The 15,577-nt window shown below is 42.7% G+C and overlaps 1 protein-coding gene across 15 annotated transcripts in view; it reads left to right on the forward strand.

Moving 5' to 3' along the window:
* ANKFN1 (ankyrin repeat and fibronectin type III domain containing 1) overlaps positions 1 to 15,577 on the forward strand; it is a 288,349-nt gene that overhangs the window by 101,559 nt on the left and 171,213 nt on the right. The gene's annotated exons all lie outside the window — the stretch shown is intronic.

Below are 15,577 nucleotides of genomic sequence, written 5' to 3' on the forward strand. Positions count from 1 at the left end.
AAAATAGAGCAGGGGGAGCCTCACCCGGATTGGGCCCTTCACTCTGTGAAGGTCTCATTCCGGTCCGTGCACAGCTCAGTCTTCTCCTAACCCCTGCCCTTCCTTTTTAAACCCAGGCACCTACAAAGAGACATCCCACACACGCTTCCTTCTCATTTGCACTTAACTCATCAAGCTCTGTTTAGGAGGAGCTGTCTGGTGTCCAGAAATCTTTTGGAGTCTCTTCCCCGCCCGCCTTTTAATAAGCCACTTGAAAGCGTTTTTACTGGCATGGCCATGCTTGAGTTGAGCACATGTAAATGGAGTCGGGCACCGCAGAGCCTGGTGGGCATTCAGTCTGCTTAGAGACCCAGAGGGACAGCGCTGGCCTGCAGGTCTCCTGGGCTCCATGGCAACGGGGCTCCTCTAGGGAACATGAAGAAGCTTGAGACACTGCAGTTAGCCCAGCGCCAGGCCCATGGAGGTGCCCCCAGGACCAACGAGACGCAGACAGGGCTGCAGACTTGAGAAGAAGGGTTTTCTCTGTCCTGCCCAGCTCCAGAGATCTTGGAAGGGGAGAAGAGTTACAGAAGAGCCCAGAAGGAGATGGTCACTATGAAGAAAGAGAGTTCTGCTCGCCGGGCAGGCAGCCCTCACCACCATCATCCCTTCCCTGGACCCTCCTGCCACAGCCTCCCAACTGCCAGTTCTGCTTTCACTCTGACCCTGTATGGCCCAGATTCTTCCGCTCTGGCAGAAACCAGAGCAGTCATTGAAAGCAAATCAGAGTTTGCCTTTCCTTGCTTTAGATACTTCCAGTGGCTTCCTGGAGCACTTTGAATAAAATCCAGGTTCCTTGCTGTGGCCAAAATACTCGTCATAACTAACCCTCACCTGCCCCTCCATCCTCAGCCCCTTCTGCTTGACCCCATCCATGTAGCTCCAGCCGAACAGCTTCTGTTCTGACGTGAATGCATCAAGCTCATTCAACCTCAGGGTCTTTGCACTGGCCGCCCCCTCTGCCTGGGCTGTTCTTCCTGCAGCTGGTCACATGACTGGCTCCATCTCATATTCGTTTCTTCACTTGGACATCTCCTTCCGTATCACTCCAGCTACAGTAGCACTTCCACTTTAACTTGTTCTTTAATGTTTAATTTTTTTGCTTAGCACTTGCCACTCCCTGAAATTGTCTTAATTGGGTCTTTGTTTATATGATGATTTCTGTTGACCCCTCCAGAGGCTCAGGGACCACCACTGCTCCTTACTCATCTCTGAATCTCCATGTCTAGAACAGTACCTGACATTGGGTAGTCTCTCAATAAATATTTCTTGAGTGAATGAATGGATGAGTGAATGCCCTGGACATTTATTTTAATTCGAGTCACACATAACCTCAGCAAGGCAGGGAGATGCCTTCCAGTCCTGAGCAGCAGGAGCAAGCAGATCTAGAAGAGCCTTGCCTCTGTCTTGGATATGGTGGCACGATTCATTGCTCCCAAGCATCTGTCCCTTAAGGCAAATGCTTAAAAGATTCCACCAGAGCCAGGTAAACCAGAGCCCACATCCCGCCTGTGACACTCACTGATCATGGGCCTCTGGGCAGGTCATCGACCCTCCCTGAGCCTGTTTGCTCTTTTGTAAAATGCGGGTGATAAGATCTAACCCACAGACTGTTGTATTGTACAAAATGAATAAATCACGGAATCTGATACAAGAGTAAAGGTACAAAAACTGATGATGAAGCCGAGAAACACGGGTTGTTACAGCATTAGGACAGGTGCTTCCCCAGACTGGAGTGGTCTGGGGAACGTCTCTACCCACCAGTTACATTTTTAAGTGGCGGCTGAAGGAGGAAAAGGCAAAGGATGAGTGGAATACCGTGTAGAAGCGATCCTAACTTTACACTTCCCCCTGACTGTCTGGGAAAATATTGCTCAGTTTGTTTCCTTTAAATCCCTGCCAGGGAAAACTGATAGATGATGCCTGAATTGGCTCCCTAGTTCAAAAGCCCAAATATTTTTTCTAGATATAGCTGTTAATGCATCTTAATGGCCCTAGTCATCATTTTGACACAAAAGACAGCAAATTCTAACACCTACAGGAGATGTTGCCCATGTCTGGAATTCTGAACCTTTCTGACAAATACCTTGGTGTTTTCCTTTGGCTTTTCTATGTATAAAGGATACAATAGATATAAAATGTTTCACATGACTAATTTTTTAATATGTGTACATTTCAGTATCCCTTTGTCATTTAACGTTACAGTGTGTTCTTTTTTCCTTGCAATAAACAACTGTTTGTAAATATCTTAATTCAGTGGGTATGCAATATTCAGTTCTATGACTGGCTCATAATTTTCCTAGCCATTTCCCTGGCGAAGAAACAGCAGTTCAACAACAGTTCAACACCTAGGCTTTTCTTTCCAATTTTTCACTATTATTAATAACATTGTAATATGTAAATCTTGCCTGAATTTTATGTAGTTTCCAGAAGAGTGTCTCAGAAGTGAATTTCTGGCTGAAAAACAATGGACATTTTTATGGATTTTTATAGTACCAGTAAATTGATTTCAAGAATATAACACAATTATGTATTATAACCAGATAATCTCATTTTTATTTACATATGTGATTACTAGTTAGGCTAAATTTTTTTCATGTTTGTTAGCTACAATGCTAGATTGTTAAATAAAAAATATTAGTAAGGCCTAAAGGAAATATATATATATGAAAATATCTAAAAGTATAAAAATAATTTAATTCCCAAAGTATAGGCTTAGACTCTGATAAAAATTAAAATAGCTAATATTATCATGTATTTAATATGCATCAGAAACTTGGTTGATTGGTTACATTGAACCTTATTTTATCCTCATAACAAGTAGATAGCAGAGTTAAGACATTTTCAACTGTAAAGTATTATATATAGTATTATGTATAAAGTACGAAGCAACTGAGTCATTTAACTGACAAGACCTGGGATATGTTTGGCTTCAGATACAGCTTGATTTGAGGTCCCAGGTGATATTGCTTTCTACTTCTTGACTCTGAAGTCTTCTATGTTTGCTTCACCCTCAGCAGTGAATGCTTCCCCAAGGGCCTGGACCAGAGTCCCCTCACATCCCCCTGATCCCACTCTCACTGGATCTCATGTCTGTGGCTGTGGTAATGCAGTACTTTTATTGGCTAGATCTTCGTCTTATACAATGGCACCCAAAATACATGAACTGAGACTAGGGTAAAGGGAAGAACCCTGAAGGAAATTTGGGACCATTTGATCAATGGATGCTGAGCAGCAGAAGTAACTCTATTATAGGGAGGTGTTCCTACTAACCCCATTTCACAGAGAAGAAACTGAAGCTCGGAGAGCTTATTTGACTGATCCAAGATCACACAGCTAATACGCTGCAGAGAGTGATCTACATGCAGTCTCCCATCTGTCTGACCCAGCAGAAGAGATTGATGGGCGCCCAAATCTCTGATCCAAAGGTAGCTTCGTTCTAGTCCCTTTGGGGCTGGCAGTTTGCCTGGGTTCTTCCCTCAGCTCTGGGTCTCCACAAAATTGTGTTCATTCAGGGCAAATGTGGCTGTTCATTCAGCCTAGGGAAGAGGCTTCCTCTCATTCTGGCCTCTGGTTTAATGGATTCATGGTTAAGAACATGGGATGTAGAGGGCAGGCAGCCTTGGGTTCATATCTCATCTCTGAACAATGTACCTTGAGGGTATCACTCAAGCTGGGTACCCTTCAGTTTCCTCATCTGCAGATGGAGCAAATAGCAGTCCCTCCTTCATTAGGTTGTTACCAGAATTCAGTGAGGTAATGCACGAGACCTGCTGGGAGCCACATCTCCTCCTCGTTGGTACTCAGTGATGATCAGCCATTTGGGGCCGTGAAAGGGCATTGTCCCCACCTGCGCACGGGCCATAACCTCCATTCCTACCCATCCTCAGGCATGGTTGCTTACAATTTCCAAGCTACTATCAAAAGTTGAAGGTAGTATGTGACAGTGAGATAGCTAATGTAAGAAATATCATTCTTTCATAGCAGAGGACTTAACCTCTGCTTCAAATTGGGATTTCTGCTGATCATTAAGGACGTAAATGTTATGAATGAGAATTTATTCTTATTTCTTAACTCACAGAAATTTCATTCCCTTTATTCTTAATAGCTTATCTCTCCCCAGAATTCCTTCTTATTCTTCATATTTTAAACACCTTTATTATGGTATGATTCCTGTAAACTACACATATTTCAGATGTACAATTTGATGAGTTTTGATAAATGTGTACATCAATGAAACCACCACCACAACCAAGATAGTTAACACTTCCATCACTCCCAATTTATCCCTTCCCACCCCCTTTACCCCTGGGTAACCATAAGTTTATTATCAATGTCTGGGAGTCTATTTCTGTTTTGTAGATAAGTTCATCTGTGTCCTTTCTTTTAGATTCCGCATATAAGTGATATCATAGGGTATTTTTCTTTCTCTTTCTCTTTACTTTACTTAGAATGACCATCTCCAGGTCCATCCATGTTGCTGCAAATGGCATTATTTTATTCATTTTCATGGCTGAGTAGTATTCCATTGTATGTATATGTGTGTGTATGTGTATATATACTACATCTTTTTCCAGTTATCTGTCTCATCATGTATTTTGACTCATCATAGACTACATTTACATGCCTCACATGATGCAGTATTTCTGCTGAGAGAGCCCCAGCTTCCCTCTATTTTCCTTGAATTGTGCACAGCAAGTTCACTTTCAAGGTTTATTTGAGGGAAAGGACATGTCTCAAAAAAAAGCACATGCTATGCACCTGGCAGTAATATTTGTAGGTTACCTCTTGTGCTAGTCAGGCTTCTACAGAGAAATATGACCAACAAGTATAGTATATGGATATACAGACAGAGATATCCTGGAAGGGACTGGCTCACAGGATCATGGAGGGTGAGAGGTCCCACACTCTGCTGTCTGTAAGTTGGGGGCCCAGGCAAGTTGGTGGTGTGGTTCATTCTAATCCAAACCCAAAGGCCTAAGAACCCTGGGAGCCATTGTCCTAGGGCACGAGAAGATATATGTTCCAGCTAAAGCAGAGAGATTTGCCCTTCCTTCTCCTTTTCGTCTATTAGGGCCCTCAGCAAATTGCATGGTGCCCTTCCACAGTGGACAGAGGCATCTTCTTGACTTGTTCTACCGATTGAAATGCTAATTGCTTCCAGTGACACACTCAGAAATAATGCTTTCCCAACATCTGGGCCTCCCTTAGCCCAGTCAAGTTGACACATAAAATTAACCATCACACCTAAACCCTTAAAATCCCAGATACAGAAATAATATAGAATATAGGAGCCATTCAGGGAATAACCACCAACTGGTGGCTGTTTGGTGTGTCCAGTTTTTGCTTAAAGATTTATGAATAACTGTCAGTTATCTTCTTGAAATTCTCCAGGAACAAATCCAAAATTCAGGAATCTTATTCCTAAGAATCAGAAAGTCAGATTCTGGCAAGATGGCTCCCAAGGAACCTTTCCTTCCCCACTGCTCCATCCCCCTCTTTATTCCCACCCCCACCCCCCGCCGTCATCCCCTTGGATCTAAGTTTTCCAAAATCCCCAAATTAGGTATTAAGTCCATGTTTATTCCATCATGATGTTCTCCTCTAGTCTGGGAGATAAAAATAACAGAAAGAAACGCCTGTAGTCTCATTTTCTCCTCCACCGTCCCTAAAGTAAACTTCAGAATGTTGCTGATCTCATGCCTCCTCTTTCTTAATCTGGCCCCGTCCAAACAGGAGCGCTTTGAGGGTGGACCCCACATATGGCTCCAGCTTAGAAAAATCACGGTTGCTTTTGGAATATGCAGGCCAACTCTGAATCTGTTTCTGGCACATCACTGGTATTTTTTCAAAACTGGTTCTATTTCAAAAACTAGAGAATGGGCTATTATTGACAACAGTAATTCTGAACACTGATGACCAATAAATAGGCAGCTTGAAGGATGCCTTATGACAAAACACAAGTAATGATAAACAATTTAGAAAAGTCCAGGTCTCCTAATGAAAGAGATGCCTTGGAACAGTCTTCTTTTGTCTCAAACGCCTTGAAATGAGAAAACTTGTAAAACTACGACATTTATTCTGAAAGATGTTCAGCATGACGCTTAAAGGTGAAAGATGCATTTAGCAAGCCTTGTTTTAACGCTTTGAAGTGAGCAGAGTCTGACTGTTAAAAGAAAAGCTGCGGGACTTTCGTTAGAGACAATTTAATGTGGCCCATTGTTTTTCTCCTTCCGGTATAGTAAGTTCCATTGGACTCTCAGCGGCAGCCCCCTGCGTGTCATACATGGTGCTAATGAGAGGATCCCCAGTAAGGAAAGCATGGTTTTTGCCTTCAATTACCTTGAAAATCTTCTGCTGGAAAAAGAGGCACTACCAATTCAAATGTACTCAATTTAAAGAGCTAGTAATTGTGTAACATCATTTTTTCTATCTATTGTCCTAAATTTCTACTTTCCAAACATAGGATGTTGAATCCTGCAGAGAGAGAAAATAAATGTGCGTGCTGAGCAATGTTCTTTTTCTTATGACATTTAAAAGCAATTTTCTTTAAATGAAATTTAAATAGAAACTGCTAATATTGAAATTAGTAATATTATCAGATATTCTGTGTTTTTACCCAAGAAGGATAAGACTTCGGGCTTCCTAGGGTTTCTCCAAATAGTCTTTTGTTTTTATTGCTTGAAAATTGACAATGCAAAGACAGCTATTGACTTGGCATCCAGGGATAGAAAAGCATACCTGGTCCGAACGCCTGTGTTAGTCTCTTCAATCTGCCCCCCATCTCTAGTCCTTTTCTTTGTTACTTCCCTGAGGAAATTCACCTTTGGGACTTAGCTCAGTCTAACACAGAAAGCTAGATAACATTCTGTGCTAGGAAGAAAGTGGCAGCTATTTAGTTTGGGTTGGGAGCCATGGTGATGGTTGTTTTGTAAGGTTTACATAATTTTTTTTTAAAACGTCCTTATGACCTTGTGTGAAGAGCCATAGGTTTAGAGTGAGTCTATTTGTAAGTTTTGTAAATTTAGGCAACTCCCTTCTAAGTTCTCTGCCTCATTGTCCACATCTGTAAATTTGAGCATGAAACCAGTGGTCCCTAAAGTTTGCTGCACTTGAGAATCACCAGGAGAGCTTTTAAAAATCCTGATGCCCAGGTTGCAAGCCAGACCAATTAAATCAGAATGTCTCAGGGTGGGAGCCACATATATGTTGTTTAAAGATCCCCAGGTGATTCCAGTGTGCACCAAGGTTAAAAAACTACTGCAGAAAACTGTGACGTATCCAGTGTCTTTCTCCAGCTCTCATATTCTAAACTCCATGGCTCTCTGAGCTTCCATTTGTTCATCTCTCTTATGAGGGTCAAGCTATTAACATTTTCTACAGCTTCAATGCAGTGACAGTCAGAATCCCAATGGGCTTTCTTGTGGAAGTTGACAAACCGATTCTAAAATTTTTGTGGAAAAGCAAAGGATTGAGAATAGTCAAAGCAATCTTGAAAGAAAAAAGAACAAATGTGAAGGCCTCAGGATTATCAATTATCAAGCTATAGTAATCCAAATACATGGTATTAGTGGAAGGATAGACAGACAGATCGAAGGAGCAGAGGAGGCGGTCCAACAATTTACCCTCACTTAAAAAATCAAGTGATTTTCAACAAAGGTGCCAAAACCATTCCATCAGAAAAAGAAAATCTTTTCAATGAATTACACTGCAACAACCAGATAATAATTTCAGGGAAAATAAAAGAATCTCAATTCCTGCCTCTTGAATCACAGACATAAATGTACAAGCTAAAACTACAAAGCCTCTAAAAGAAAACAGAAGATAAAATATTTGTAAATTCCTAAGTAGGACACTGGAATGCAAACCATTAAAAAAAAGATAAATTAAAAATTCAGAAGACACCATGAAAAAAATGTTAATAAGCAAGCCACAGACTGGGGAAAAAATTCACATTATGTAGGACTTGTATTCAGTATATATAACCAGCTCCTAAAACTTAAGAGAGAAAAATAACCAGGGAGCATATAACAAAGTGCTCAAACTCATTAGACATCAAGGAAATGCAAATGAAACTCACAATGAAACTGAAATGAAGACTCCTCACACACATTAGAGGGGCTAAAATGAAAGGCTGACAACGCCAAATGTTGGCAGGGATGGGGAGCCACTGGGACTCATGTGTGTTGCCTGTGAGAGAATAAAGTAGTATACTGGAAAACTTTGGGCAATTGCTTATCAAGTTAAACATATATCTACCCTACCAATAATTCCATTCCTAACTCTTTTCTTAAGAGAACTAAGAACACTTGGCCATAACAAAACTTGTGCACAAATGTTCACAGGAGCCTTATTCACAATAGCCCCAAAATGGAAATAATGCAGATGTCCATCAACAGAAGTTTAGAGAAACAAATTGTAGCGTATCTGTACTCAAGAATACAAAGGACTTAACTACTAATATAAACCACAGCATGGATGAATCTCAAAAACATGCTGAATGAATGAAAAAAGTCAGACACAGAAGAGTACATACAGTGTGACTGAACTGATAGAATGGCAAAATTGCAGCCATGCTTGTCTCTGGGTGTGAGGGGGAGGGTGGGCAATAGGCTAGAACTCTCTGGGATGCTGGAAGTGTTCTATCTTGAGCGCAGTGCAAGGTCCATGGTTGCATATGTTTGTCAAAACACTTGCTAACACTATGTATTTAAGACTGAATACTTAAGATCTGTATGTAAATTATACCTCAAGAATCAACAGTAAACAAACACTTTTCGTAAACTACAAAGTGTTCCACAAGCACTAGAAAGTGTTTTAGTTTTTAAAGTCTTCCAAGAAAAGATGAGTTTGTGATGGTTAGAGTGTTGAACTAAACATGGTAAACAATCACATGACACTGAGCATCCCATTTGCATTTAGGTATTTGATGGGATTGGCTCAAATGTGATGAGTTTGTTTCATAACTTAGAGAATGGATACAGTGCCTTCTAACCACTCTAGCTAGGAATTTTTTTAAAAGCCTGGTAACTAAGAGCAATCTGTACATAAATATTTAGAACCTTGAGCCTTGACAAAGTGTTGGCACATCCACTTTATGTATTGCAATTGCTGGTAATTTCAATGAGGTGCCTTGGATTGAAGTGGAAAAAAAAAAGAAGTTTATTACGGGACACTAGAAATCATGTTCTGTAAACCAAATTCTATTCATAACTGCACAAGATGAGAAGTATGTGCATGAAGAGAAAACGATGAAAACTGATTTAGATATATTATTTTCCAACAAAACCTCAATTAAGAAATTCTCCAGGAACAAAGTCCCCTTCTTTCCTTTTTTAACACACCCACAGCCACCTGCATCCCTTCCATAAAGTACCAGGAGCAGCATCAGTTCGTATGACAGGACCCACGAGCAGTGTTCCCCCTGAACTGTAAGGACACACAGCCAGGAGAAGAGCCCTCTTCACACTCCTTTCTAACTAGACCAGCTTCAGGAGTGAAGGGTTGTTCCAGACAAAGTTGTAGAGCTGACGGGGTTGGCTCCAACACTGGCCTGCAGTGGGAGCTTTGGATATAGCTTGGGGATGTCACCTGGGCTAGGTGTTAGTCCTAGAGTGCTCCCCATCCCCAAATCATTCTGTCCACAAGCCCCCACCTACAGTCAAGTCCACTGATTAGATGATCTCACGCACAACACAGGGGGAGCCTCTCCTTCAAAGCACTTCACTCGGCCTAAGGGTGCATCTCTCGATAGAGGGCAAGCTCGTTGAGGGCTTTGCTCGCCATTAAGCCCAATGCCAAAGACATAGCAGGAGCTGCATGCGTTTTGTAGACTCTGCAGCTCAACGAATGGATGCTGACCCCGTGGACGGCTCATTTTGGCCATCAAATGAAAGACATGTTCCAAGTGTTAGCAGAGCACCTAACACTTAAGTAGAACTTGAGTTCCTTTTTTCCTTTCTCTTTACACAGATGTTTCCTCCTTCGAGGAACTGCTTCCTCTTATTAGATGACTAGATCTTACTGGTTTTAACCATCACCACCCAATCTCTTTAAAAAAAAAAAAGAAAGAAACAATATGTTATTATTTACAGCTGTCAAAAGACCGATAACACTTCGACGGTGTGACCATGTTATGGTTCATGTGTTTCCTTACCCAGCAGTGGACTTTTTAGATGCTTGTGATTGGGTAACAAAATATCCTATACCCTGATATTTGATAAGAGTTCCAGAGCTATCTGGAAATTGTGTGCCTGTGTGTTTGTGTGGGATGGGCTCAAATGCACCTGCACATCTTTGTGTATGAGAAAGACTGATTTGTAAAATTCCAGCAATGGACTTGCATGTTATAAATTCCATTCCTAGAAAACTAAAAGATATTATAAAATTTCCATGTATAACCCCACCTTTTAAAGTTGTCTGAAAAGGCACATTGTTAAAAATACTCATAAGACCTTTCATCTTCCCTCTTATTCTTCACAAATAAACACAGTCAATCTTAAGTCTAGAGAATTTCCAATCAGGCTAATGATTTCCAGTTTATGTGGATTGAATTTTGCTTAATCTGATAGAATAGGCCGGCCCAGGATAGCACACCTTAGAATAGAGTGCGATGGAAGTCATTAGGGTCCAAAGCAGGGTGCTTTGTGAACATTAGTAACATTTGATGAAATTTTTGTTTCCGTTTTGTTTCCTGGGTCTCAGTGTGAAAAAGCATTTCTTAACGTAAGTCATGGTCAAAGAAATTTGAAGGCCACTGCTCTATATGTGTATGTTTCCTAGGTCTCAGTGTGAAAAAGCACTTCTTAACGTAAGTCATGGTCAAAGAAATTTGAAGGCCACTGCTCTATAAGATGGCATGAAATGCGCAGGCAACAACACAAGTGAGAAAGTCCAAATCTGGTGGAAAGAACAGGAGTGTAGGCTCATCAGTGTATGGAAAGGCGAGAGGGATTTCCAGGCATCCTAAAGAGAGACCACTGAATTCACTGGGACAGGCTTGGTCAGAGGAAGGAAGAGGGGCAGGTGAATCCCCCTCCACTTCCCAGAAGTGGAACAAGGACCACAACTGTCAGAAACACATCAGAAAGAACCCGAGTTACCTGGAGTGAGCTACGTGAACTATGAATATGAAGCACAAGTCAGGATTCTGTTTATGCTGGGACTAGATAAATATTGTGCTATTTTTTGATAGAAAGGGATCTTTGACTTCTTCAGTAAATTGTCTCATGGAGACATCTACAACTACGATGTCCTTCTGGTCTGTTCCCGTCTCACAAAATTTCAATTGAGCCAGGCCGGTGTCATTTAGGGTGACAGCAGGGGTGTGGTGGGGACTGTGTGGTCTTCCTCTTGCAGACAAATTCCTATTCGTTAAAGAGTATGAGGCAGAGACTGGACAGGCTGCTAATGGCTTATTCCCTCCAGCTGCTAGGCTAGTGGTAGCATCCCACACTGATGCAACCCTAAGCGTCCTTAGGTCAGTCTGCACCACAAAATCCTCGCTTCGGAACTCCCTTCTACCCCCTTTCTTATTTCCCTGCCTTTTCTATACATGCACACACACACATGCATGCACACACTCACACACTCACTCCAGGTGCACACCTCTCTCTATCTTTATTCTACTTCTGGTTAAGGAGTGCCTCAGAACAAAATAAGGAGTTGAAATTCACTCTTGGTTAAAAGAGGTCTCAGAGTTGAGCAGTATGAGGCTGGCGGGTTCTCCTTCTGAATCCTTCTGTCATTAAGGCTCAGCCTGCTTCTCCCCACCAGGACTCAGTCCTGCCTCTGCACCCAGCTTTGTGACTTTACGTCTAACTGCTGCAAACAAGATTTCCCTCTTCAGCTCTCCAAACTGTTCTCCCTAAATATCCCCTCTACTGTGGTCGGCAAGCCATTCGGAGCCCTCATCACCTCCTCCTCGGTGTCCGCCCAGTCTCCAAATCCCAGTTTACCCAGGACATCCTCATCCACACCTTTTGTCCCGGAGTAATGCTTAGTAACAACCCCTTTCATTTGCAAAAGCATTCTAGCGTGCACAGTCACCTGTCCAACACCCCACTCAGCCTGCTGGGTTATCTCTCTTCCTGTGCCTGCAGTGAGCCCCTCCCTGAGGTCTATAGTTCCAGGTTGGCCTAGACTCCGCATCTCCTGCCTCCCAGCGTCTGCTTGAATTTCCAAAATGGAAAGCTCCCCTGGCAAGGTGAACCTTCGAGAAAATTGTAATGTTATCTTGGAGTCTTTGTGACCTTGTTTGAATGTTTTCTTACATTAGGTATATTTTGCTGTTTAACATCCCTACCCCAAACGTAGTGACTTAAAACAATGATAATCATGGATTATCTCTTAGAATTTCTGTGGTTCAGGAATTCAGATGAGACACGTTGGGGCCATCTTGCTGGTGCATTGGCTGGAAGTCTCCAACAGTTGAGGCCTATGATGACCACTTACACATTGATGCCGGCTGTCGGTTGAAGCCTGGTTTTGTGTTTGATGCTCAGGACACTCACTCGTGGCCTCTCCATGGGACCAGGGCTTCCTCACCACGTGGTGGCAGGGTTCCAAGGATAAGCCCTTGAGGAAGGTGAACACTGGTCCTCCTGATGACCAAGGCTCACTTAATGTCATCATGTGGCCCCTCTCCACCATACTCCTCTGATCACAGAAGACGTTAGGCACTGCCAAGATTCAAGGGCAAAGGACATTAGACCCTAGTCCTCTTCTGCTGGAGAAGTGTAGTCACATTGTAAGGGGGTTGTGTGGGATGGGGTACAGCCATCCAGCTTTGGAAGATAACCAGCCATTTCTTCCCCACCCAGCAACCATCAGCAAGATGCCATTAACCTTGTTAACTCCTTCCATCAAACTTTTCCAAGGGTAAGTCCCTTGATACTATGACATGGGGTGATCATTTTCTAATCAGAAATGGTACCAGGTGGGAAGGGGCAGACTGGGAGTTTGAAACTTGCAGATACTGACAGGTATATATAGAATAGATAAACAAGAATATACTGCATAGCACAGGGAAATGCATACAAGATCTTGTGGTAGCTCATGGTGAAAAAGTATGAGACAATGAATATATGTATGTTCATATATAACTGAAAAATTGTGTTCTACACTGGAAATTGACACAATATTGTAAACTGACTATAACTCAATAAAGTAAAATTAAAAAAAAAAACAAGAAAAAAAGTTAAAAAAAAATGCTGCCGCACACCAGAAATTGACACAATGTTGTAAACTGACTATACCTCAATTAAAAAAAAAAAGTAGAGGCAATTTAAGAAAGGAAGGAAGGAAGGAAGGAAGGAAGGAAGGAAGGAAGGAAGGAAGAAAGAAAGAAAGAAAGAAAGAAAGAAAGAAAGAAAGAAAGAAAGAAAGAAAGAAAGAAAGAAAGAAAGAAAGAAAGAAAGAAAGAAAAGAAAGAAAGAAAGGCTACTGTAATCCCTTGTGGTTGTGAGGCCCGTTACAGTTTCAGCCTTTTCATTTGATCCTCACAACCCTGTGAGGAAGACAAAGCAGGCTTCACGCTCCCATATTCCAAGCAAGAAGGGCAGCACAGCCAGGTTCATAACTTACCCAAAGTCACAGAGCCGAGACTCAGCGCAGTCAGTTGGACGTGGAATCAGATTTCTTTCTACCATTGACTAACCTCCACCAGCGGGAAAGCAGCACAGCACCAGGGTGTCAAATTCAAGCCCGAATTGGAGTCCTGGTTCCCCATCTTGGAGGCTTTGGACAAAGAGCTTAACCTCCCTGAGTTTCCATTTCTCACTCCAGAATGAAAGCAATAAAACCTACCTCGTGTTTCATTCCTGTCATGGAACTAAATGATGTTCATAGAGTACCTAGGGCAGTACCCGACGTATCTTGGGCAACCAGACAGTAGCTGAGAAGTTCATTTTAATGATGCTATGTGATCTAACAGGTGACACTACCTGTTTAGAGCCTGCTCTTGAAAAAGTCAGTGATAATCCTGGCCACAAAGAAAGTGGGAGATGCTCTGCACCTGGGTGTAGATGAGGAACCATCCTCAGATCACATCTGCAAGCCAGTGGTCTTCTATCTTTTCTCATAGAGAAATATTGTTCACCCATTTGAAGAAGAAATCTTATGAAGAGCAGCCAATTCTCAAACTCATTTATGCAAACAATATTAAATGGAATGCAGGCTAATAATAATTAAATGTCCAACTCAAAAGTCTGCTGGTGATGTGGTGGTTTCTTTATTATACAGATCGGTAATCAGTGTTGTTGGGAGGTGATCTTGGAGTTGGCCAACCTTGGGCGCCTGGGGCAGAGTGCAAGCAAGCTTAACACAATTTAGCAGCTCTCAGCGAAGTACTCTCGAGTGCAATTTAAACATAACTGTGTTGTGTCCATTGCTGTGAAGGTGGATCCTGAGTCGTTAAAAAGCCCTGCGTTTTGCTCTTATAGCTTCAAGAGAACAGGGTGTTCTACTGGCAAAGGCCACTGGATATTTGTCATCAGTGGATGACAAGTGAAGGGACTAAATTAATCTGGGTTTATATAGTATCTAAGAAATAGGGCACAGGGGCCAGGCGTCTCATGTTATAGTCCCAGAAGGTGCCTCGTGAGACCCTGAGAAAGAGGCATTTTGTTAGAGGTCAGAACTAGTTTTCCTTCCTTCTGTCCCATCACTTGAGCTGGACTCTGAGGCTTCAACTCTGCTTCCAGGGCCAAAAGGACAGCAGATTGGCTCATAAGAATGCCTAAGGGATACTTAAAATGTGTGAGCCAGTCCTCAGCACTTTACCAGAGTACAGCTCTCATTCATGTCAGCAGGAAGCCTGCCTGCAGGGCAGGGCACCTCAGCTGAGTTCCTTCTCTGCTTTGCTGGTTCTCAGTCTTGCCCTGTGGCTACTTTAAGCATTGATGTCTTGGCATCAGAAAGCGGGGAGACAGTTTGGTTTCTTCCCGTGCTGAGAGCCAGCTCTCCAGAGCAGCTCACCCTCTCCCTTCGGGACCACCTTGGAATTCTCTCCGTTTCTAAATGAAGTCCACATGGCCCCACTGTAACGTGTGGCACACTGGTCACTCAGTAGCGAAGGGGAGCTCAAACATCTTAGTTGATCCTCCGGGAGTAACCAAAACCTTGAATTCCCTAACGGAGTAACTGACTCTGCCATCAGGCTGCTGAGAGTTGAACAACTCTCTCTGTTTTCCAAAGCTTCTTCATACACCAGGTTTCCCATGGTCTGGCAAACCCTGCAAGGAAGGCACAGCACGTGTAATTAGTCCATTTCACAGATGAGAAGACTGACATTCAGACAGTTCAGTTGTGCAGCTGGTGAGTCACAGGACAGGTCCTAACCTCGCAGGCATTGCTTCTTCCCCACGGTGGCTAATGTTTTACTCTCTCCTCCTCACCCCTCCTCCAGCTTATCTCCCCCCTCTCCATTCCCTCCCCCATCCTTCTCTTCCTCCCCGACTCTCCTCCCTCCCTTCTTTCCTCCTTCCTCTCTCTCAACCTCTTTCTCTCCACCCCTTCCTCAATTCTCTTATTCCCGCAA

Source organism: Vicugna pacos, chromosome 16 (genome assembly GCF_048564905.1).
Source record: "Vicugna pacos chromosome 16, VicPac4, whole genome shotgun sequence".
Lineage (NCBI taxonomy): Eukaryota > Metazoa > Chordata > Mammalia > Artiodactyla > Camelidae > Vicugna > Vicugna pacos.